Source organism: Asterias rubens, chromosome 1, assembly GCF_902459465.1.
Source record: "Asterias rubens chromosome 1, eAstRub1.3, whole genome shotgun sequence".
Classification (NCBI taxonomy): Eukaryota; Metazoa; Echinodermata; class Asteroidea; order Forcipulatida; family Asteriidae; genus Asterias; species Asterias rubens.
Window position 1 is genome coordinate 9,647,018 of NC_047062.1, and position 25,733 is coordinate 9,672,750.

The window sequence follows — 25,733 nt, forward strand, 5'->3', positions numbered from 1 at the left end:
CCATTACTCGTCACCAAGAAAGGTTTAATGACAATAACTATTTTGAGCCATTACCAATAGTGTCCACTGCCTTTAAAATTCCTCAGATCTCAAATTTCAATTTAATAAAGTCTGGAAGCAAAGCGACTTGCTTAGCACAGAAATGTATTGCTGAACAGAAACAAGTTTCCAACCAAAATAACATTAAGTTTCACGCTGTTTTAGCTGGTGCCCCAACGCAACTTTACTTAGCAAAGAAATTTGTCAAGCAGCTTTATGAATTGGGGCCCTGGTTGGAATTATGTTTTAAATGTAGGGTATCAATATTTACACTAACATGCCTCAGAACTGTGAGGTTTTGAGGCAGTTGTTCTTTTTCTCAAACAAGAGTATGGAATAAACGTATTTATTGAATTGGCAGACCGTGCTCAAGAGGGCAAATAGAAAACCAAACAATTTCTAGGTAGGCCTAGTGTGGATCCTTAAATTTGGAACATATTTACAACCATCTTTTCATAGCAGGCACTTTCTAAAGCCAAAAACAGCCAACATGTCCCTATGTGAGGTAATTCACGATTTGGTTATTATCTGGTTGGCAACATGTTTTGAAAGTAGTGTATAGTTATGACATGAACCTGGTTGGACAGAATAAATTTTAACGTAGTGGAATAAACGTAGTGGATAATGTACTTCAAAACTGTAAGGTTTGCCATTTATTTTGTGAGCTAAAATGGTTCAACATTTTCAACCAGACATGAATTTGCTTCAACAAACTGGTGGGTTGGGTCAGTTCAAGAGGGCAAAAAGAAAAACCAAACAATTTCCAGGTACAACGTTATTGTGCGGATCAATATTTTCTAAATTTAAAAAAACATCTTTCGCATGGCAGTCATTGAAGAGCATAGGGTGTTGACAGGGGCCTTCAGTACAATTGTTGCACGCTGTGACGTGGTCCATGGCATTTTGTACACCCGCGGGGGGAAAATGGACCACAAGGCGAAGCCAGGGGTGCAATTTTCCCTCGAGGGTGTATAAAACCCATGGGCCCCAATTACAGCGCGCAACAATTGTTTTGTTATTATAATACCTTGGTAACATTAATATTCCTCTTCTCGAAGTTTTGTTGTCAACTTCAAACATTTTTACACAGTTGAATACAATTCTTCACTTTTCCCTTGAGCCCGCGGATGTTTCATACTAAGCGCTGAAAATCGACCAACGGTTGAAACGCTCAAGGTAATGTACACCGGTTAACATCACTAATATTACCCGCCGCGACAGCAGCCGTGGTACATCACGTGATTGGTTGACGACCAATCAAACTTCCCAGTTCGTTAACGAGGCATGACAATGATAGATGTTCATCCATGACTGCACAGAGATTTCTGGCTTCTGAGGAGTTTAACTGCACATCTCCAACTGTGATGGAAGTGACTGTGTGTGGCTGTTGCGAAAATCTTGATGTAAAATGAAGAGCCACTGTTTTTGCCAGTCACCATCTTGTTTGCAGTCGCCTAATTGGTGAATGTCCTTCATGTATGCCTTGAGTTTTGGGAGTGCAGTGTTGTGGTCCAACAAAGACTTGCGCCCATGGCCGCCTCAAGCTTAAATTGTAATGGGGGCACATTCCTGGAGTCGCCCTCCTCACCTGTTCTCTTTCAGTCTCTCCCATTGGGATCCAATCCTCTGCAAGCTTTGTCGTCAATTCAGGAGCCATAACCTTAAAGATGTTATCAAAGTACTGCAAGAAAAACAATTCAAAGAAAAACAAATCACTAGTAAAAAATAATGATTGGTTACTTCACCTCCGTAGGTAATCAAGACTTTCCAACCCATCAGCTTTACTATAAAAACATGCTGAACTTACTTCCGTTCTGTGTAAAAAAATAGGTATGTGTGTTTACAGTGTATCATAAAACCTCGGCCGAGGCCAAGAATGATAATCTAATAATAATAATCTACCACTCGGTTCATTGAACCAAATACAGTGATTAAAAATTATGGCAACCTGTCAATTGGTAACTAAAGGCCCTGTCACACCTTGAGGTTTTAGTCAGCGTATTGCTGACGCATGCAGATTTCTCTAAAATGTTGGCATGCGTACGCTGAACTATCAACAAAGTTTCCAATTTTGAGCAGATACCAAGCGTATTCATTACAAGTTGGACGTATATGCATACCGTATAGGTAACTTACATAGACCGTTTCCATAACGAATGCTTGTGTTGCCGCGGTTCACATACGTCCTACGATAAAAAGCTCCATATAGTGCTCACAAGGTGTGACAGGGCCTTAAAGGGCAAAAGGTCTGGAATCCGGAATAACAAAATAATCCCTGGGAAAAAGGTAGATTTAAAGCATGAATTCCGTACCCTCTGTGTCTACTCTTTTTAAGAGGGAATCAAAGCATAGCATAGTAAGGTGCCTGCCTATGCATATGCACGGGTCAAAGAATACGTTAGTTGGTCAACTGACCACACCAGAAAAGATACTCTGAAGTTGTTCCAACGTTTGTAAGTGGCCACCATAAGCTATAGTTTGAATAAGTTCAAACTTTGTGAACATCATCAGACACCAAGTGGGTAAAATAAAGGGGATGGCAGTTTTCGCATGGGGCACTTTGCAGGATCTACCTGCAGATTTGACATTGTTGTATATACTGATGCAACAAGCTATGATCAAAGATTTTTATATAAACACAATCAAAATACCTTCTCTGTAGCATCCACAAAACCTGTTTCATTTGCACTCATGCAGGCCTGGAATAACATGCAGGCTGCAGAGACCATGGCCTCCGTTGCTCTGTGTATTGGCCTTGGTGCCCTTCAAAAGTTTCCCATTGACCTAAAGCTTTTCCAATGGAAGTGCCCTTTTGCAAAATGAAAATGGCCTTGCCCTTTCAACATGTTCAAATATAAATTCCAGGCCTGCTCATGAGTCTGTCTTTCCTTATACAATGTTCAATTTTTCTTTTACATAAGGATTTGTTGTCCTGACAATTCTTAGCAGTATTACCTGAGCGTCCCTTGTTGCTAGGCAACATCTTAGCAGAACACAAACAACTGAAGAGGCTTTTCATCATCTCATTTTCTTATGTGCTTGCTTGTCTTGTCATATCCCTTTTGTAGACCTGGAAAAAAAATGATTTGGGGTTGAAAACAAAAATGACTAGAGTGGAACTTGAACCAATGACCTCCAGATCAACGAGCTGATGGCGCTCTACCAACTGAGCCATCTAGCCGTATATGCTGGCAGTCTCCCTTTTTTGTCAATATTTTTGTTCGGGGTGCAAGTCAGAAGCCATACAACCATCAAATGTGGTGTAGCATCAACTGTGATGTACTCGGCAAAAAGACATTGAACAAATTGGGAGACCGCCAACATAGGGCTTGATAGCTCAGTTGGTAGAGCGCCAGCAATTAATCTATTTATTAAAAATATTTAGGCGCTTTATACGTAGGTGTACAAGTTTGTGAATTTCAACGCTATAAATTTCAATCATGCTTTTATATGATGACCCAAAAGTGCCCAAAACTGCATGCAATAAGCAAGATCGAAAAACATTGGTAGGGGACCAGTAGCTCTATCTTGATGCATCTTTTTACAGTGTGCTCTGCCTCTGCATAGTCTTAAACATGGATCAATCATACACAATATATAGGACATTTCAAAGTCACACTTCCAGATAGGGGTATATTTTATGGCGGCTGCAACCAAAATGGTTTCTGTCATTAGCCAGTGATTATTCAATGGTCGATTCAACCCAAAATGTTTTTGGTTACAAAATGCACACACCCCCTGGGTTATGATCAGGCATTCTTCTGGTAAAGAAAAATTTGCACATCAGTGAAATCACTCAACACTGGTGACGATGAAAGACACTGAATATATTCATGCATACCTACGGACATTATTAGTTGGCACACGCCATAAAGTTGTGCACTAGGCAGTCGCACAGTCTTGGCCAAAACATGCCACAACAAAATCATTAAAATGAAAACTGCTGTAATTCTGGAGGAATACAGACGTTCGGTAAAACCTTTTTGTTAGCGGTCTTATTTAAAGATAGAATAACAACAAACTTGAATGCAACTTACCTCGTCTGTATTGCAGGATGATGATTACAAAGATTTCACTACAGTAAAGCTTCTCTGGTACTTTATGGGCTTGAGTCTCTCAGCAGCCAATGCAAGAGGCCCTATACCGGGCAGCCTCCCTGCACATCTTTCCACACATCTCAGAGTGTCATATTCTCAACAATTCCTACAAGTAAAATAAAGAATTGGGGATTGAGCAAAGGAAAATTTACCCAGTCTGGTTCCCCTAAGTGTTATTGTTTAAGAATTAAAATAAATAAAGAGTACAACATGATAAAACATAATAATAACTAGTTCTTTTTTATACACAATAACTGTCTCAATGCACTATTACATAAATGCTCTCGTCATTTGGGCAATAACATCCCTTCCCTCATGCTCCAAGGGCTTTTTCATACAGAGTATCAACCTCTACCCCTAAAGGTACCCGTTTATACCCCGAGAAACAGTTGTAGTAAAGTATCTTGCTCATAAGGACACAAGTGTCCTGACTGGGATTCCAATCAACACTCCGATGACTTAACCACGAGGAAATGAATTCATTTTGGGAGTGTGATACAATGAATTTCTCTATTATTGTGCAGTGTATAGTGCACATTTTAGGCGACTTTTACATGCAATTTTACACCCATAATGGCAAACGCTGCAATCAACAGCCTTGTGACATTGATGCAAAGACTTATTTTATTGCAGGGACACGGAAGTTAAGCTCTGTATCTCCACTAGCTGTGTGCTCCACTAGTTGCTGGAGTTTATTCACAAATCCGACTGATGGACATTAATAATAATAATAAACAACTTTTATTATAAAGCGCATTATGAATCACAATAAAAAATAAAATGCAAAAAACAAGACCAATTAAAATATAGGCTAAATAAATGTACTTAGTAAACCAAAAATAATCGACATAAAAGCAATTAACAATGCAAACACAAGTAGACACAAATTTAAAACATTAGGAACAACAGGCCTAGATTTATATATATAAACACATACAAATGGAAATACAAAAAATTAATCCATCAATATACATTGAACCATGAGCAATAAGCAAAGATGCGTTTAGTGACTTAAAAGATTCAACAATGCACACAAAAGTAGATGTAAATTTAAAACATTAGAAAAAACCAACCCAGATATATAAACACATACAGTGTTCTCCACAGACTTTTTTTTTAGGAGGGCGGCATGACATAATCAAAATGCATAAACAATGTGCATGCTGTGATTGGTCGTTGATAGACTCCAACACATTAATACGCACATTCACAATCTAAGTTTGTGGACGTGCGTATTGTGTTGGAGTCTATCAACGGCCAATCACAGCGTGCGGATTGTTTATGCACTGTGCATGCAGTGGGTGTTTCCATGTATTGCATCGACGGTGCGGGTGGTGTGTGTCATATGAACCATGTGGCCATCTGTACATCATGTTTTAATGTTTGTTTACGATCGCATTTCTGATGCTGTAGTTTTGAAGTCGGTTTTGGCTTGTCAGGTACTCGCTTGATCTTATGAAATGCATGCATACAGTGGGTAATTCTATGTAGCGACGTCGATGGTGTGCGTGGTGTGTGTCATATCAGACATTGGCCATCTGAACATCATGTTTTAACGTTTGTTTACGATCGCATGTCTGATGCTGTAGTTTTGAAGTCGGTTTTGGCTTGTCAGGTACTCGCTTGATCTTATTAAATGCATGCATGCAGTGGGTAATTCTATGTAGCGACGTCGATGGTGTGCGTGGTGTGTCATATGAGCCATGAGGCCATCTGTACATCATGTTTTAACGTTTGTTTCGATCGCATTTCTGATGCTGTAGTTTTGAAGTCGGTTTTGGCTTGTCAGGTACTCGCTTGATCTTATTAAATGCATGCATACAGTGGGTAATTCTATGTAGCGACGTCAATGGTGTGCGTGTTGTGTGTCATATGAGCCATGTGGCCATCTGTACATCATGTTTTAATTTGTTTACGATCGCATTTCTGATGCTGTAGTTTTGAAGTCGGTTTTGGCTTGTCAGCTACTCGCTTGATCTTATTAAATGCATGCATACAGTGGGTAATTCTATGTAGCGACATCGATGGTGTGCGTGGTGTGTGTCATATGAGCCATGTGGCCATCTGTACATCATGTTTTAACGTTTGTTTACGATCGCATTTCTGATGCTGGAGTTTTGAAGTCGGTTTTGGCTTGTCAGGTACTCGCTTGATCTTATTAAATGCATGCATACAGTGGGTAATTCTATGTAGCGACGTCGACGGTGTGTATGAGCCATGTGGCCATCTGTACATCATGTTTTAACATTTGTTTACGATCGCATTTCTGATGCTGTAGTTTTGAAGTCGGTTTTGGCTTGTCAGGTACTCGCTTGACCTTATTAAATGCATGCATACAGTGGGTAATTCTATGTAGCGACGTCGATGGTGTGCGTGGTGTGTGTCATATGAGCCATGTGGCCATCTGTACATCATGTTTTAACGTTTGTTTACGATCGCATTTCTGATGCTGTAGTTTTGAAGTCGGTTTTGGCTTGTCAGGTACTCGCTTGATCTTATTAAATGCATGCATACAGTGGGTAATTCTATGTAGCGACGTCGATGGTGTGCGTGGTGTGTGTCATATGAGCCATGTGGCCATCTGTACATCATGTTTTAATGTTTGTTTACGATCGCATTTCTGATGCTGTAGTTTTGAAGTCGGTTTTGGCTTGTCAGGTACTCGCTTGATCTTATTAAATGCATGCATGCAGTGGGTAATTCTATGTAGCGACGTCGATGGTGTGCGTGGTGTGTGACATAATATGAACCATGTGGCCATCTGTACATCATGTTTTAACGTTTGTTTACGATCGCATTTCTGATGCTGTAGTTTTGAAGTCGGTTTAGGCTTGTCAGGTACTTGATTGATCTTATTAAATGCACGCCCTGCCAATTTACGTGTGTGGAGAACACTGACATACAAATGGAAATATTAAAGTTACTAGAAATTAATCCATCTAATATAGGCCTACATTGAACCGGGAGCAATTATAAGCAAATGAACAAATGCGATTAGTGACTAAAAAGATATATTTAGAGCACCTTTAAACAACTGTAATGACCCGGGCAATTTGATTATTACAAGGTCATAGCAGAAAATAACAGCAACAATTTAAACAAAAACAACATTATAAAAATCAGCTATAACATCCGGAACCCCTGAATGTTGCATGAGATTTGCAAAATGTGTAAAACCTGTCTCGTCATCGGCTTGACCAAAACTGACAGAAAGAGAAAGGGATTGCTGTGGTTGACAATTATGTGGTTTTCAGCACAACCAAAGAGGGAGAAAATAATGTGGTTGACAGGGCAGGGCAACCAAAGGCGAGCTAGACATTTCTCGAGCAGGGCAACAAATGAGTGAGACATTTCTGTGGTTGACTGCACAAACAAACATATAGAAATTTCTGTGGTTGACACAGTGCAACCAGATAGATAGAAAATTATGTGGTTGACAAAGCAACAGAAGAGTCTCACATTTCTGTGGTTATCGACAGGGCAACCAATAAGTAATACATTTCTGTGGTTGATGGCAAAACCAAAGAGTTTGACATTTCTGTGGTTGTCGGCCCATCCAAAGAGATAGACATTTCTGTGGTTGACATGTCAACCAAAAGCGATCGTTTCTGTGGTTGACAGACTAGCGGAACATTTTTGTGGTTGACAGCTCATCAACCAAAAAGCAAGAAATTTATGTGGTTGACAGGGCAACCAAAGAGCAAGACATTTCTGTGGTTGACGACACAACCAATGAGATAGACATTTCTGTGGTTGACAGGGCAACAAAAGAGACAGACATTTCTGTGGTTGACAGGGCAAGCAAAGAGACAGACATTTCTGTGGTTGACAGGGCAACCAAAGAGCAAGACGTTTCTCTGGTTGACAGGGCAAGCAAAGAGATAGACATTTCTCTGGTTGACAGGGTAAGCAAAGAGACAGACATTTCTCTGGTTGACAGGGCAACCAAAGAGCAAGACATTTCTCTGGTTGACAACACAACCAAAGAGATAGACATTTATGTGGTTGACAGGGCAACCAAAGAGCAAGACATTTCTCTGGTTGACAGGGCAAGCAAAGAGACAGACATTTCTCTGGTTGACAGGGCAACCAAAGAGCAAGACATTTCTCTGGTTGACAACACAACCAAAGAGATAGACATTTATGTGGTTGACAGGGCAACAAAAGAGACAGACATCTCTGTGATTGACAGGGCAACCAAAGAGATAGACATCTCTCTGGTTGACAACACAACCAAAGAGATACACATTCATGTGGTTGACAGGGCAACAAAAGAGATAGACATGTGGTTGACAGGGCAACCAAAGAGATAAACATTTTTGTGGTTGACAGGGCAACCAAAGAGATGGACATTTCTGTATTTGACAAGTCAACCAAAGTGTGATACATTTCTGTGAATGACAAGGCAACCGAGGCACAACACTTTTTTTGTGGTTGACGGCACAACAAAAGAGCGAGAAATTTCTGTGAGAGAGCAGGGGCTTATTTATGTCTGAAATGGGGTCAACATGGGGTCAACATGGGGTCAACATGGGGTCACAAAGTTTCTACATGTAAATTTTTTAAAACATTAGGCCATATTTAGAACAGCTTTGACGCCCTACTGCAAATTTGTATATTATAATTAGTCTGTCCAAAGCAGACTAAACAAAGGCACACTACGTTGCACCAACATTGCAATCAACCTTTCATGCTGCACAACAATAATTCCCAAAGTTGGCATAACCTAAGGATGTTGCCGTAATTAAACTACATGTACTTCTAACTTTGTAAATGACCTCTTAAAAATACTGTTCAACATTAATTTTTGATGTTGGCACAACCTTAGGACGCCGATGTTCGGTTGCCCGTGTTGGAAACCGACCTGTTATATGGTATAACAATTCTCGCAATGGCATTAGCCATATTTGTACTACATTGAGCCAACTTTGGAAATCTATCTCTGGGAATGCAGGTCATGGTGCAACCATTGACGTCTGCAAATTATGCAGTACTAAATATTTATGAGCTGAGTGTAGCCAATTGTGGGCCAAAGCAAGTATTTCACAGTTCCTACCCACTAAATATGAAATTGATACAAATGTTCAACATGTCCTGTAAAAAACGGGTAGTAAAACACCAAATCAAGAAGATTTGTTCGAGTAAACATCCAGAAATGTGTAATATGTCGAATAACCATCAAAATAATTATAAAAAACAACAATTAAAATATTTATTTTAAAAAATATTTAAAAAAACTTATTACAACACCAACTGTTAGGTTGCCCGTATTTTGACTACTGTACATTCAATCATTGTAACTGACCTCTTAACACTGTACAACAATAATTCCTTATGATAACTTCTGCTACAATTACTTACGATGGTTTCAGAATCTCCCACTTTGGTATGGGACCAAACACTCACTGGTTCAACCAAATTTAATGTTAATGTTAATAAGCAATGGAGAGCTGTTGATAGTGGAAAACATTGGGAGATACATTAGGGCTCCAATGTTCTCTTGCAGCTTAGATGACCAATTGAGCCCAAATTTTCACCGATTGTTTTATATATGCATATTTTGGGATACACCAAGTGAGAATACTGCTCTTTGACAATATTACCAAACGTGTTCAGTGCCTTTAACAATTAGGCCCCTAGACATTGAAAAAATCGTCACACTACACTACAAAGACATAATCTGTAAAAGCTATGTTAAACAATCTAATAAATAGCAAGATGAATTTACTTTAAAATAACAATGGTAACGATAATGTGAGATGATGGCTGTCTTTTGATGAAGATGAAGTTCTCCGGAGTTAATAGAGATGGTGTTTGAATGTGCGACAGACTCTGCAGTATCAAGCTTTGCTGCTGGCCTCTCTTGGTCCGCATGTTGTTCTCAAAGAAGACCCTACACCAAATGAATGCTGACCATAATTAGCATTGATCATTAATATGTTTGCATTCCAGTAATCCTATGAATGTACAATGTGCACTTATTATTGAGAAATCCAATTAATTGAAACTGTACGAGCAGTACTACTAAAAATCATAAGAAATTTTTATTATCGTAAAACGACATACATGCACATGTAGTCAACAAATGGTGCTGTCCAACGTGGCACTCTTTATTTGAATAGTTGGGATAAAATATAACCTACATGTAAGAGGGTTGAGGAACACGACAGAAAGAATAGTAATAGAACACCAGGCCACCCATACCGCAGTGTGGGGATACGCCTTTCCCGCCAGCGGGAGATCTCTGTGTATGTACTCCCACTGACATCAATGAAGTGTCGACCATTCCAGGGTCCAGGCGCCTCCTAAAAACCCTACCTATATGTAGACTAAACAAAAGCTAAACTAAACTGGCAAGGTGTTCCTTGAAAAGTTAGTATGTTAGGGGAAGTAGAAGAGGAAATGAAAAAGGAGCGCATTGAACCTATTCCCCCCAAAATTGTGGCGCTTCCAATTGGGACTTGCATAAGTAGGCATTATGGTGTTCCAGATTTTTAAGTTTCAATGTGTTTGCATTGATTTAACGTCCCCAAAAAATGCTGGTTCCTACACACTTCAAGATGAATTTAGCTTGATTCATGGGATATGAACTTTTGAATTACACAATTTGAACTTCTGGTTTACTTTCGGAAGTAAATGTCACATGGGATCAAACTTTGTTCACAAATTTAATATCTATGCACTAAGTGCTTTGATATTAAATTACCTTGTATGATAACCATTTGTTATTAAGGTTCTCATCAAGTTATTATAACTTTAAACATTAAATGTGTGTTTAATGTTTTGACGTCATCAAATCAGCCATGAAAGCCATGGGGTCACTTTTAGTAAAACAACTCTTCATGAAAGGTGTTTTAAAAAAAGTTTTGTGTATTTTACTTTACTAAAATTTAACTAATTTTGAAACATTGTGTTTTTGACCGAAAAAATACTATCACTTTTCATTAAAGCCATTGGTTTTTGAACACAGACACAAGATGCAAAATAAATGACGTTGTCTGACACTTTAGGGATAGTTATACAGTATACTTCAAGTATAAAATCTTTTAAAAGTTTAAAGATCAGACAGATACTTTTGGAGGTATGGTGGTCTCAAGATTGGCTATTAAATATTCATGTAATTATAACTAATAAATTTAATTAATTAGTTTCAGCTAATTATTCAGTTAGCGATTATTTCATTACCTTAATAGCTTTAATACGATATAGAATCTGACTCGGTAGTGTGTCTAAAGAACAGGACTTGTTAAGAAAGAACCTTAACTATAAGTTTGTTGACATCTGATGTGAGAGGATTGAAATTGTACATAATGTTTATGCAAGTAGCAGAAAATATTGTCAGGACACAGAAATTTTAGAGACTAATTTGCTCAACTTTACAGATGAAGGAAGACAAAAAGTTATTAGCAATTTCAATATCAGAGCTACATGCAGTCAGTTTCTTGGTACATCGTCATCAGGTCGAGCATGCTTGGCTTTCTTTGCCATGTTTCTTCCATGTTTCTCTGTTGCTTTTCGAACCTGTATCCAGTTTCCTCCATCAACAAGTCAAAAAAGGTCTTCTTTGGGCATCTTTGTCTGCCATGGATGAGTTTTCAAATAGAGTGAGTTGTTCAACATTTAGTCAATAGACCATATAAGTGGTCTCGGGATTGGCATTGGAGATTTGAGAACTGGAGTATATATGCACAATGTCCTTGGGATCAGCACTGCAGAATCTGTCAGAGTAGTATGCACCATGTCCATGGGATTGGCCCTGGTGAATTTGTCAGAGTAGTATGTACAATGTCCTTGGAATTAGCACTGCAGAATCTGTCAGAATAGTATGCACAATGTCCATGGGATCAGCACTGCAGAATCTGTCAGAGTAGTATGCACAATGTCCTTAGGATTGGCCCTGGAGAATCTGTCAGGGTAGTATGCACAATGTCCTTGGGATTGGCCCTGGAGAATTTGTCCGAGTAGTATGCACAATATCCTTGGGATTGGCCCGGGAGAATTTGTCAGAGTAGTATGCACAATGTCCTTAGGATTGGCCCTGGAGAATCTGTCAGGGTAGTATGCACAAGGTCCTTGGGATTGGCCCTGGAGAATTTGTCAGAGTAGTATGCACAATGTCCTTGGGATTGGCCCTGGAGAATTTGTCAGAGTAGTATGCACAATGTCCTTAGGATTGGCCCTGGAGAATCTGTCAGGGTAGTATGCACAATGTCCTTGGGATCGGCCTTGTAGATTGTGTCAGAGTAGTATGCACAATGTCCTTGGATTGGTACTGCAGAATCTGTCAGAGTAGTATGCACAATGTCCTTTGGATTGGCACTGCAGAATTTGTCATAGTACAGTAGTGTGCAGTCCTTGGGATGTGACTGCAGAATTTGTCGGAGTAGGCCTAGATTCTATGCTAGCTCTCTTGATCTTGGCATCAGCAATCAGCATCTGTACCCAGTTCTTTTGTTGTAGAAACAGTGATCGCTTACAACATTGCTTACAACATCAATGACCCGCCCGTCAACACAAGGGATGGCACAACTCTCCAGTTTGAATCCAACTTCAAATACCTTGACAATGACATGCAGACAACCAATGTAGTACGAGAACAGAGAAGACAGAGACATTTTTAGGAGAGCAATAGCAAAAGCTGCCACATCGCGCTGCACCGAACACTAGGCTCGAGACCGGAACTGGTATGTGATCTTGCATTCAATATCTGGAATGGGGTTTCTTGGTAGGTATCTGTAAGTGTCAGTTGGTGTCTGTAAGTGAATGTTGGTGTCTGTAAGGGTCGGCCGGCCTAGTCGTTGGTGTCTGTTAGTGTGGTCATGAGTGAGTGGTGAGGGTTACATTGAGGGTTAGGGTGATAGAACTCCCGGGTAGAACTAGGGTTAGGGTTAGGATGAGGGTTAGAGTTGTGTTAGGGACAGACACCTACAAGAAACCCCATTCCACTATTGAATGCAAGATCACATAGCAGCTCCGGTCTCTTGATTTGTTTCAAGCACACCAATTTAGCGCAACTTTATACCCTTTGCTTTCTCAAGCTCTCTGAATCCCCTGCCCTCGTTTTCTCAATCAACCCAAGATAAACAATATTGATGTTCCCCTCCACGACATAGTGGTGTCCAGGGGTTCCCCAACCTACAACACGGCCTGACATCTCACCAAGATCCTCCACCCACTAGTTGGCCTCACACAGCACCATACCACCAACTAAAGTTCAACTGTCAGTTTTTTCAAGACAACTCTTGATCATCAGTTCACCCAACACCTGAAAAACCAGCATCAACTCATCAAATTGACCATGATACACTGGAAGCCTGCACCCAATGAGCGTTATCCACACAGCTCTGCAGATCCATTATCCACTAGAGTTTGCCATCCAGAACAATTTGGTCCACTGTAAGCCTGTTTCAGGTAACCAGGTATCTGAATACCCGAAAACAGACGTCCAGTTCCAGTTCCATTTTATCAATTCCATTACCGGAAACAGCCAGCCAGCAGACAACTCCCACAGAAACTTCAAACTTCACATTTAGTTAGATATTCAGAGAAAATTCTTATGTTACGTCATAGCGGTGTCACTATGTGCTCATCATGATCATCATTCAGGCTGTGTTCGCATCCAGTGTAGGATATGTCCCTCCTCGTGTAAATGCCATTCATTTCTTTTTTTTGCAGTTCTGGTTCATGTTGCTCCTGCATGATGTCATCTCTCCATCTTCTTTTCTGTCTACATGTACCTCTTTTCCTTTTCCCCTGTCCTTGGTTACCAATCCATAATTCTTGTTGTCCATATATTGCCATTTCTTAGGGCAGTGTGATGTGTCCATCCAATCTCTATAGGCTTGTTCTACATGTATTTTCCTTTGTTCCTTCTTGTTGATGCGCAGTTAATCCTGTCTCGATATTAAGAAATGTAGCATTTGTCTCTCCATTGCTCTTTTCGGTGTGCAGAGTTTATGTTCTTTTAGTTTTGTTGTTGTCTGTCCATGGTTCTGCTCAATAATTTATTGTTGATATCAAACACTGATCATATTATTTTTCTCCCAAGTGCCATACATTTAGGTATGTTCTCATCACAAAGTATTCCTCTGTATCGTCCAAAGGAGCTCCATCCTGCCTTAATCCTGGTTGATATTACATCTGTTGTGTTGTCGTTGAGTTATCTGTGTGGCACAGCATTTGTATTCATTGAACTGACCCTCTGCTAATCACTTGGTCTTCCACCATTATTGAGTCATCTGAATTGAATTTGGCCATCTACTTTGTCTTTCCTTTGGGCATCTCCAAATCTTTGTCTTAACTTTCTGCTCATTACTTCATTTATTTGCACTTTTTTAAAAGTCGTTAGCAGGAGAGTTAGAGCCACATCACCTGCAAAGCATAGATCTGAAAAATTGTCTCCATTGATGTTGTACAATGTACCCCTTCCTTCTCATCTAGTTTAGTGTTCTTGAAAACCTCTTCCAAAACCACATTGATTGTTTTGGGTGATATTGGGTCCCCTTGCCCAACTCCCCTGTTGATGTTTAACTCCTGCGAGACGTATTTATCAATTTAAATCTTACATTAAGTATTGAAATACATTAAATACAAGTTTACTATTAAAAACATCATAACACATAAACCACACAATGGATTTGTATAATCTATACATCACCGCATGGGCTTTGCATACTTAACAGAGCGTGACCCCATTTGACCTTTACTTCCAGTAAAACGCGGGCGTTAAAGCCAACGATAGTTTTAAACTACATTAATATCTATAATGAGAAAAGCGCTGAGGCTGGCTGTTCCGCTCCTTTGATCAACAGGTTCAAAGATAGACAGGATATATAGATAGATAAGATAGATAGAAAGATAGATAGATAGATAGATAGATAGATAAATAAAAGGTTTTTTCACAACAGTCATCACAGCAGTGTATTGTACATTCATTAAAAAGTACTAAATTGTAGACATACAATCACTAGCAAAAATGGGGAAAATGTTTACTTTTTGGAAGCAGATCGATATCTATTTATGTGATTCATGTGGAAGAATCAGACATGCTTACTTTATTGTATTATCTATCCGCTTAGGAGCTTATTAGGCACTTTACAAATGTCTTTATCATTATAATGGATCATGACAACAAATTAAATTGTTTTTTTTATGAGTGGTGGCTCAAGTGCCACTGAAAAACAAACTTCCAAATAGACATTTTTGTGTTGTGTGATATCCGTTCCCACACATAAGAAATACAATTTGTAGAAGGCATTTCATGTGATAGGTGGTTTTAGGGCCACTGAGGGAAATGTCATGCTGTTTAAGACTTCTCTATTTTTTCATCATTTTACTGAAAGTAACTGGATACGTTTGGTATTTGTCAAAGTATCTCACTTGGAGTATCCCAAAATATGCATAAAAGTACACATCTGTAAAATTGCTGCCCTTTATTCAATTTGGCTTCAACTGAGAAAGACATCAGACCTGAAGTCCTTCCCATATCTCCCCCGACCAGTGTCTCGAATGGGTACAATTTATTAAAATTTGAGCTGAACGGATTAATGGATTGTGTCACTGATGTCTGTCTGGGAAGTTGCAACTATTTCTAGTGATATTCAAGGCAGCATATAATTTACCTAGTAGTTGAGTAGCAGTTGTCCAGACTCGTATAAGCAATCAATATTCGTGACTTTTACCCTAGTCACACAAGACACCCAGGCTTAAACAGGGAGTAGGCACAACATTCTAATACAAAACATAAACGTGATTAATTTGTTTTCTGCAATCAAACATATGAAGAATAAAATAATATTTAAACAAAGTAAAACTTGAACTGGAACTGAAAAATAGCGAACCGCAATAGAAATGCAATGCAAGATCAAAGTTGAAACAGATTGTGCTAATTTATGTTTAATATTCACTTCAGTACTGCAAATAGTGCAAGCTGATTAGAAATTGAACTATTAAAAAAGGCTATCATTTTTGCAAAAGATGTGAATATTGTTTTAAAAAAAAAAACCCTACTGAAAATTATAAAATAAATTTAAAGGCAGTGGACACTATTGGTAATATTGTCAAAGACTAGCCTTCCCAGTTGGTGTATCTCAACATATGCATAAAATAACTAACCCGTGAGAATTTGAGCTCCATCGGTCACAAAGTTGCGAGATAATAATGAAAGGAAAAAACACCCATGTCACACGAAGTTGTGTGCGTTTAGATGGTTGATTTCGAGACCTCAAGTTCTAAGTCTGAGGTCTCGAAATCAAATTCGTTTAAAATTACTACTTTCTCGAAAACTATGGCACTTCAGAGGGAGCGGTTTCTCACAATGTTTTATACCATCAACCTCTCCCCATTACTCGTCACCAAGAAAAGTTTTATGGTAATAATTATTTTGAGTAATTACCAATAGTGTCCATTGCCTTTAAATGGTTACCGACAAAGACCAGTATTCTCACTTGGTGTATCCCAATGCATGCATCAAATAACAAATTCTTTTGACTCAATTTGTCATCGAAGTTGCAAGAGAACAACGACTGAAGAACACCCTTGTTGCACAATTATGTGTGTGCTTTCAGACGCATAATAAAAGGCTTATATAATCAGCTGAGGTACTTTATTGTTTGAATGAGAAATCACCTCTTTCTAGACAAACTACGCTAATTCAGGAGCCGTTTCTCACAATGTTGTATACTATCCACTCCATTGCTCGTTACAAGTAATTTTTTTATGCTAATATTTATTTTGAGTAATTACCAATAGTGTCTAGTGCCTTTATACACCCTTTGATAAAACTCTCTTTATATTTCAAGAAAATTAGCATGGTCCAATACACTGTCACAGCTGTCTGACAAGCAAACAATAATTAGCCCTATAACCAATTCATCACTCTACAAAATTACAATCTGTAAAAGTTATGTTTAAAGCAACATTACAGAAACGGTTTTTGCTCACAAAACAGTCTCGTGCACTCCTGGCAGTGTAAGCACTCTATGTAATCAACCATTAACATTTTTACAAACCCGTATAAGTTTGAGATCGATCGGCCATCTGGGTCACACGAAAATAGAAATTTTAAGAATAAACGCTGACTGAGCAACAAAATCAAATAATATGACATTTCAGACAGAAATATTTCAAGGGATGTTTTCTACTATCATCATCATTTGACCTTGTAAGTTTGATGTACATGTATGTGTGTTCCTTGTCAAGTTTTTTTCTGCCTATTCTGTAATGTTCCTTTAAAACAAACAAAAATGATAACAAGACAATGCCAACATTTCAAAATGTCACAAATGAGACATCAGTTTGTAGCCAACTGTATGAGTTTTAATAAAATATGATTTGTTACTAAAAATATTTAGCGGCTCAAGTGGCAAGTGAAAAATACTTGAAAAATAGTGAAATTGGCTCAAAAATAATGGTTTGCCAAATTAATGCAAGTTTTTATCCAGATTAAACAGTGTTTGTTTTGGTTTCGTACCTGTTTGAACTTTGCTCTAGTAACAACACTATGATGGGAACAATTTTAAGTTTTACTTTCAAAACTTTATGATGTTCAACATTTTAGGAACCTTACTTTTTTTATGTATGTCTACACCAAAATAGTGAATTTTTTAATCTCCCTATTTCAACCATGGGCAGAAAATTCTCATATTTACATTACAAAGCACAGATGATACATGGATTTTTTTCTTTAAAAAATCTTCGTAATTGTACAAAATTCTGGTAACTGACAATACATTTTGTTCGTACCTCCAGTACGTCCCACACCTCCAAAATAAACATAACAAAAGCCTTTTTGAACGCCTTTAAAATATCATACAAAGCTTTAAAAATTGGTACAGGGTAACTTTCTCCCAAACTACTCAAATCTTGCCTCAAAACAAGTGTATCTCGTTCACTGTTTTCCTACTGGCTACTAAAAACACAATAATTATAATCTGCAGAAAAATTTAATTTCCATTTCCAAAACCCACTGGGGTGGTACTTAATTATTATCAGAAGAGCTTGACTTTGCACTGTATTTGTTAAATACAGGAACAGGTCATCCCAAAGCAAGGATGGAGCTCTTATTCAATAGTAATATGTTGGCACGGTTCCAAAGAAGGTTCTTAACAGAAAATATCAAAACAAATTAACACAAAAATTCTTGGTGACCTTTGACCTTGGCAGCAGTTACCCACCAAATATTAAAGTTTAACAGTTTTTAAGTCCAATCAACCATGTCTACAGTTGGGCCAAATGTTGTTTTGCAGACTCATCTCTTTCATTGTTAGGCATCATTTTGAAACTGGGGTACTTTGTCCATTATTGGTTGCCACATACAGCAATGCAAATCAGGATATGCATACACATCACGTAATAGTTGTATTACACGTGTACATTGTTTTAATGATCTCTAAACATGGTATAATTTGACAATTAAGCCCCTTTTTCAACAAACAATGTTTTAATCTGATCTAACAACATCAAAATGGCAGATTAAATCATTATTTTATGACAAAAATTAAAAGTTGAACTGATTGTTACCCATTTTGAAATGCAACTTGTGACAGGTACAACCGATACTGTGAAATGAACAGTTTGCACATCCGACACTAAAACATTAAATGTTGTTTTTTGAAAATTCAAATTTAAAAAAACAAATGTCTTATCGTGAAGTGTATTCAGAGGTCTGATGAACAAAAAATAAGAAAAAATTGCATTACACATGACAGAGTTTGAACTATATTGGTTTTCATAAAAAGGCATTTCTCTGAGTTACTTCCGACACCATGGTGTTTTGGGCGAAGATTTTGATGAATAATTTTTTGATAAAATAACTTGAGTGATTACCTTATACATGTACCTCTATCCAGAATAAAAAATTCCTTTTATTTTTATCACTGTAATCATACTCTCTGTCCAAAATGTACATCCGACACCATGGAACTGCCTCAAAGTTACTTTGGAATAACTAACGTTTCAGATAATGTGAACTGATATTTGTCAGTGTAAAATTTCAAAAACTTTAGCCATGAATAGTCTACCAGCCAGTAATTTCAAAACTAACTTTAATAACTTAAAACGTGGTTTTCTCCAAACATACATCTTGGCCGCCGCGGATTTTTTGGCTGTTCATAAAATTACTGAAGATATGCATGGGTAATCTTAGGAGTCTACACTTATTAATGAGAAACCAAATTCATTTATACAACTTATTTCATATATGATGGACTTTTGTGGAAATAGTGTAGGTCAGAGAATAGACTCTGAAGTGTAGATTCATAAACTACAAATGTACTCGCCTTTGGCTCACTCATTCTGTCCACAATTAAAGTATTTGCACAATCTGTGCTCAGAACTATAAGGTCATTAACTGCAATTTCATATTTCTAATGATCAAAAGATAAATAAGTGAAGTGATAAATGCATACAAATTTGATTTATTTTAATTTTATAAAATCAACAAATGAATGTTTGCCTTTGAAATGGAGGTTTCTTTTTGCCAAACAAATTTGTTTAGCACTCTTGACCAATAAACCCTGTTTACCAGCTCAACATTATGGAATAAACATTTTTATGAGACCCATACAAATTGCAATAAAGACTGAATTATAGTTCTGAGCACTGCAGTGACAACGGTCGCTTTGGTAAAATTCAGTAATGATTGCTGTAAACTTACCCTTCCTACTTAAAAGATGTTAAATTTGCATCCAGGATAAAGAATAGTAATTTTTGTTTTACACTTAATCTTTTGTGTGTTTATAACACTGTTTACTCAGTACTTTCCAGAGTCCTGTGAAAAGTCCACTCAAGATGAATAGCCTATTTTTAAAGGTTACACATAATTCAAATAATGTTTTTAGAATGGACAATGCAATAAATACAGATAAAATAGTATCAAAAATCATTGAGGTTGTTGAGCATGTGCAATGAAGACCACAATTAAAGCCTACTAGAAACTTGTATATCATAGAACTAGTCTCTCCATCAGAAGCTTGATAAAGACAAGCAGGTAATGAGAATGGTGAGGCTTGTGGGGTCTGTCATGGTGTGGTTAGCTTGTAGGCAATGTTTGATTATGAGACATGCTTCTTTCTTGGGTATGTGGGTGGAGAGAGACTTTGTCAAAACTCTCAAGAATGTTGGTGTGGCCGAGGAGAATGTCATTTATGATGTTGACAACCTGGCTTTAATTGGTGATGTGGTACTGTTTGAGGCCAAGTAGTGGGTGGAGAATCTTGGTGAGATGACTGGCCTTATTGTAGGTTGTTGTAACCCTGGGCGCCACGATGGGACGGAGGGGAACATCGGGATTGTGAATCTTGGGTTGACCAAAAGAAATGAGGGCAGGGGGATGTAGAGGTTTTGAGATGGCAGTACCTGGGTGTGCTGATGGCTTGAGGTGGGACTGATGGAGAGATCAGAGCTTGTTGCTGATCTTGTGTTCGATGGCCTGAATGGGGTTTCTTGGTAAATGTATGTAAGGTATGGTCGACAGAATCGCAGTCAGATCCCTAACCCTAACTCTAACCTAAACTCAACAATAACCCTACCTAACTCTAACCTAAACTCAACAATAACCCTACCATAAACTCAAGTCCGAATCCAGATCCTGCTAACCCTCAAGAACGCTAAGCTACCAAGACAATTCAAAGCAAGCAGTAGAATGCTGCCATCTAAGCCCTACCTCAAGACCAATCCATCCACTTCTTGCCAGCCGACAAGGGTAACACCACTGTGGACAAATCTACCACTAAGTATGACCACAAGGTGACTAAAATTCTGTCAACTGACACTTACAGACGCCTACCAAGAAATCCCATCCTGGCCATTGAATGCAAGATCAGCATCAAGCTCCGATCTCTCCATCAGTCCCGCCTCAAGCCATCAGCACACCCAGGTACTGCCATCTCAAGACCTCTGCATCCCCCTGCCCTCATTTCTTTCGGTCAACCAAAGATTCACGATCCCGATGTTCCCCTCCGTCCCATCGTGGCGCCCAGGGTTTCAACAACCTACAACAAGGCCAGACATCTCACCTAGATTCTCCACCCACTACCTGTCCTCGAACAGAACCACATCACCAATCAAGCCAGTATTTTTGAGTTCCTAGTGAATGGGGTTTATTGATCAAGAGTGTTCTTCAAAAAATTTTTGCAAAAAGAAACTTTCATTTCAAAGTAAAACATTCATGTGTTGATTTTCACTTAATGATATTTTGACCATTAGAACTATGAAACAGCCATTAATGGCCTCATAGTTCTGAGCAGCAGATAATCGTGCAGATAATTTAAGGAGAATGAGTAGGATTTGAAACTTTGCATGGTGGAAATACGATATAGAAAGGTTTGCGGTAACACCATGTAATGACTATCTCTAATGAGTTGGGGTGGTTCTGAAAAGAACCGTTGGTTTTAAGGAGAATGGATGAGAAAGTGTATAAATTACTTATTGTTAATAGAATGTATGTCTATATGAGCCCAAGGCAAGTACATACATTTGTAGTTAAATGAATCTACACTTCAGAGTTTATACTCTGACTAAATCTATTTCCACAAAAGCCAATGTATAAAATAAATTAAATGATTTGGATATATCAATTATAAGTGTAGATTCATAAAGGCATCAATGATTTTTGATACTATTTTATCTGTAGTATTGCATGGTCCATTCGAAACACATCATGTGGATTATACGTAAACAATATAAAAATAGGCAATTCATCTTGAGTGGACTTACAAGTTGGGGCTGCATGACTTCAGCAGAACCATCTACAAAATTTTAACCCTGATTGTGATTACTTGGGAAAGGTAATTTTACATCAATCATAACTGATTTTTACCGAAGCAACAGTTGGCACTGTGATTGTTAACTAAAGAGTACCTTTGCATAGACTAACAGAATTAATGTTTATTGATACAATTGGATCCATTTCTGGATGCTACACTGACCTGATTCCATTCTTCTTCTTCTTGCAAGCTCGAGTGTAGATCCGACATTAAGTCTTGACACAACTAATTAAAATGCTTGATTTCCCATCAAACAAGCACATGAAAATGTTTGCTTGTTTGCATCTTGGTATTTCAACCACAAGCACATCTGCAAGTAAAGTATTAAAAGGACGATATATGATTTGTATCATTTTCTGTAATGAACAAGAATTCGTTCCCACTGGATCCAGATCGGGATCCAGCAACAAGATTGCAGGCGTGAAATTGCGGTCGCGTTCATATAATCACGTATTGATCCTTCTTTGTGGAAAGGAAGTGGGAGTAAAAGTTCACCGTTGAAGGTTGTCCAAGTGTGCAGTGCGCAGGAGCAATGTATCTGTGGCGACCACCCAGCGTGGGGTGACTCTATAGGGGACATCTAGCGACAGGCCTGAACCTCTTCAGCGGCTGCAGCAGCCATAGCCGCGATGCCCTAGCGAATTGCCGTGATGCCCCTTGTGTGAAGTGGCCTGCTGTTGTGCCCTTTTCCATTGATTCCATAACATTATTTATTCGAAAGCATTATTTGAAAAATTGTTAACATTGTGACCGATTTAATTATGAAGTTATTGTTTCGGAACATACGCTCCCCCGCTAAAATTTGACAATGCTGCTTTGCTGCCTTGCATATACCAATGTGTCAAGAACGTAGCATGGTAACCATATCAAACGTAGTTGAGTTGATTACCACTAAAAACACAGCACCAGACTACTCCCATATATCTGGCTACAAGTGCCAACATGTAGTAGTACACTAAATTACGCATTTTTGCATAATCTTGTCTATTTAGGTGTTCGGGCCAACAGCCCGGAACACCTCTTATTCTTCTTCATTACGTCCCTTGTCGTGGAGAGGGTGGGGCTCGTTTGTCTCGCAGAGCTGGAGATTTGTTTCTTCTTTCTTCAGATTAGCACGCAGGGAATTAATTTTCTTAATAGTTTTTCCTGTATGATCTTTCAACAATTCTTTGTTCTGGAACAATATGATTTGTTTCGACGAGCAGAAGGGAGTTTAAAGCCATTGGACACTTTTGGTAAACAGTATTGTCCAAGTCCCACACTTCGTGTATCACAACTTATATAAAAAATAACAAACCTGTGAAAATTTAGGCTCAATCGGTCATTGGAGTCGGGAGAAAATAACGGGAAAACCCCCCCCCCTTGGTTTTCGCACGTTTCGCCATGTCATGATATGTGTTTAAAATAAATCCGTAATTCTCGCTACCGAGAATTGCTATTGTTTTAATGTTTTCTCAAAAAGTAAAGCATTTCATGGAATAATAGTTCAGGAGAAGTCTTTCACTATTACCTTCTGTAAACCCTGTAAATTATTTGTAAATAACGCTAGTAATTAATAATAAAAAAATATAGCATAATTTACCTCAAAGAGATATCCCTTTTAGTAAAAATGTATGAAAAAGTGGTGGCGCCATACGGAAAGTTATCCCATCGGATTCTTTTTTCCCCCACTTACTCTGGCGCACCACAGTGGGCACCTTGTCATGATGGTGGCACACACACCTAGCCCAGGTTGGACTCCTCCGTTGCTACAATGCCACGGAGTCAAGGGTATAAAGGTCCCATACCATTGCGAAAAAAATTAAAAAACCGGTTATAAAGTGTTAATTTTAAATATTTTTAGCTAACTCTGAAAGCTGAACTTTTACTCACATGTTCCTTGGTGTCAGAAATCCAATCGCGCATTGTTTAAAATTTTTGAATTTTCTTCTTTGGTGTTAATATATTGAGAAAAGAAAATTTAAATTGACGTTTCCCACACTCACGTCAAGAACAGAATTGCTTGTAAACGTTTCCTTGCATTGATCACTAATCGCCCTCTCGTGGCGGCTGGAGATGTGACAGTCTTTTTTAATTTGCGCAAGCTGCAATTTTGTTACGGTGCAAACTCCGTTTTTCCTCTTGCTTTTTTTGAACGCACGACTGGCTTGCGCAAATTTAAAAAGGGTCATTTTCAATGATGCACCCGACGTATTGCCAATTACGGCACTATTACTCAAAGCCATGTGCACTTTAGCTCGGAAAAGTTTCCGTATGGCGCCACCACTTTTTCATTCGGAATAAAATAATATAGTATCTAATTTACCTGATTGATATATCCCTTTTTGTAAAAATGAGTGAAAAAGTGGTGGCGCCATACAGAAAGTTATCCCTGACGGACACACACCGTACCTGTGCTGTATGGGGTGAACTAGAGTCTCAGTGTTTTTTGGAGCACGGAATCAAAGGAAATTGAGCGGCATATATGTACACGCATTAAGTGCGAATAACCAAAGAATACCGTTCAGAAGTACCAGCGGGTTTTACGGAAATGCATTTCGACAGGAAGAAATTAAAACAAAATAGATTTACCTTTTCTTGGTGAAATTAAGAACTACGACGTCACATCATATCCTCTACGCAGTTACAAAATGGCGCTGCTCAACTCGCGCATGCGCACTGCGCGCTTGCATTGCTGCATGGGTCACCGCTTTTTTGTTGACGTCAGGTCTTTTTTTATCCAATGGCATCTCATCGTATTTGAAACAATGAAGATTTGTGTTATAAGCTAAAATCTAACATGTGGTAGTCTTTTAACCAGTGTTTTAGTTTTGTCTTCACTTTCCTTGACAATTATTTCACAAGTTTAAATCTTACTCTGCAGGCATGGCCCCTACAACTATTTTTCCGTGGTTATTTCCCCTTGGAAGTTTTGTTGTTTGATGTTTTTTTCTTTTTTTTACAACATACATCATCAAATAATTGTTTTTATCATGTTGTTTGTATTATTTTCTTTACCTTCAGTCTCGGTACATAGTTAAGATATTTTTTTGTTTCTAATATAAATTATTTGACTTGTCTTTTATTGTTTATTCTTGGCATATACTTTTAAAATAATATATGTTAAATATTTTGTTTTCACAGTCGTTCATGCTGATTTGTTTCTGTTTTCTATTTTTATTTTCCTAACGTGATTCTATTTAAATTGTTAACTTTGAACATATATAGTGTTTTTATATAGGCTATATGATTATTTTTAATTGTGCATTATCCTTTCCGGTAATTAGCGGCTCGTCCGCCGTTGGTTTGGTCAATAGATATAATATAACCTGGAAAAGGGATTGATTTCTTCAAAAAACGCCCCGTAACGTAAGACCGCACAACAACCGACTTGATTTCACTCTCGTAGTTGCGCCCGGCCCATGGGGATTGGATATGTGAAACCATGTGATTGTGAAACTGACCATTCATAATTCGGAATCGGCAGGATTGTTGTTGTACATGTACGTCAAAATATTAATTTTTCATCAAGTTCATAAAAAAAAATCCCATTGGCCGGGTCTAATTGATCACGGGTGTTTTCCTTGAACCTTCCTCTGTATCCGGTGTGGCGGTTTCAGTCTTCCGCCATGTTCAGTTTTCCGGGTGACGTAGTCGGACATATCAAAACGCTGTTCGAACGGTTTTAGCTTTCCGGCGTGTTCAGTTTTCCGGGTGACCTGTCAGATACCGCCGCGAGTACCCTGGCGAGTACTGTAGTTCTCTCAGCAGTGACCCCCAAATTGTTTATATTACGATTCTTTTCTGTGTAGTCACATAATCTTTACATGTATTCATTGGTACAACTTTAGGC

General features: G+C 38.4%; 1 long non-coding RNA gene across 1 annotated transcript; it reads right to left on the minus strand.

Annotated features, from left to right (window-relative positions):
• Window positions 1-12: 12 nt before the first annotated feature.
• Window positions 13-24,536, minus strand: LOC117289979. Its single transcript, XR_004519016.1, has 5 exons — window positions 24,473-24,536; window positions 22,064-22,211; window positions 4,077-4,242; window positions 2,995-3,109; window positions 13-1,720 (listed from the first exon to the last, which is right to left on the minus strand). It is a non-coding gene; the product is annotated as an uncharacterized LOC117289979 (long non-coding RNA).
• Window positions 24,537-25,733: the final 1,197 nt, after the last annotated feature.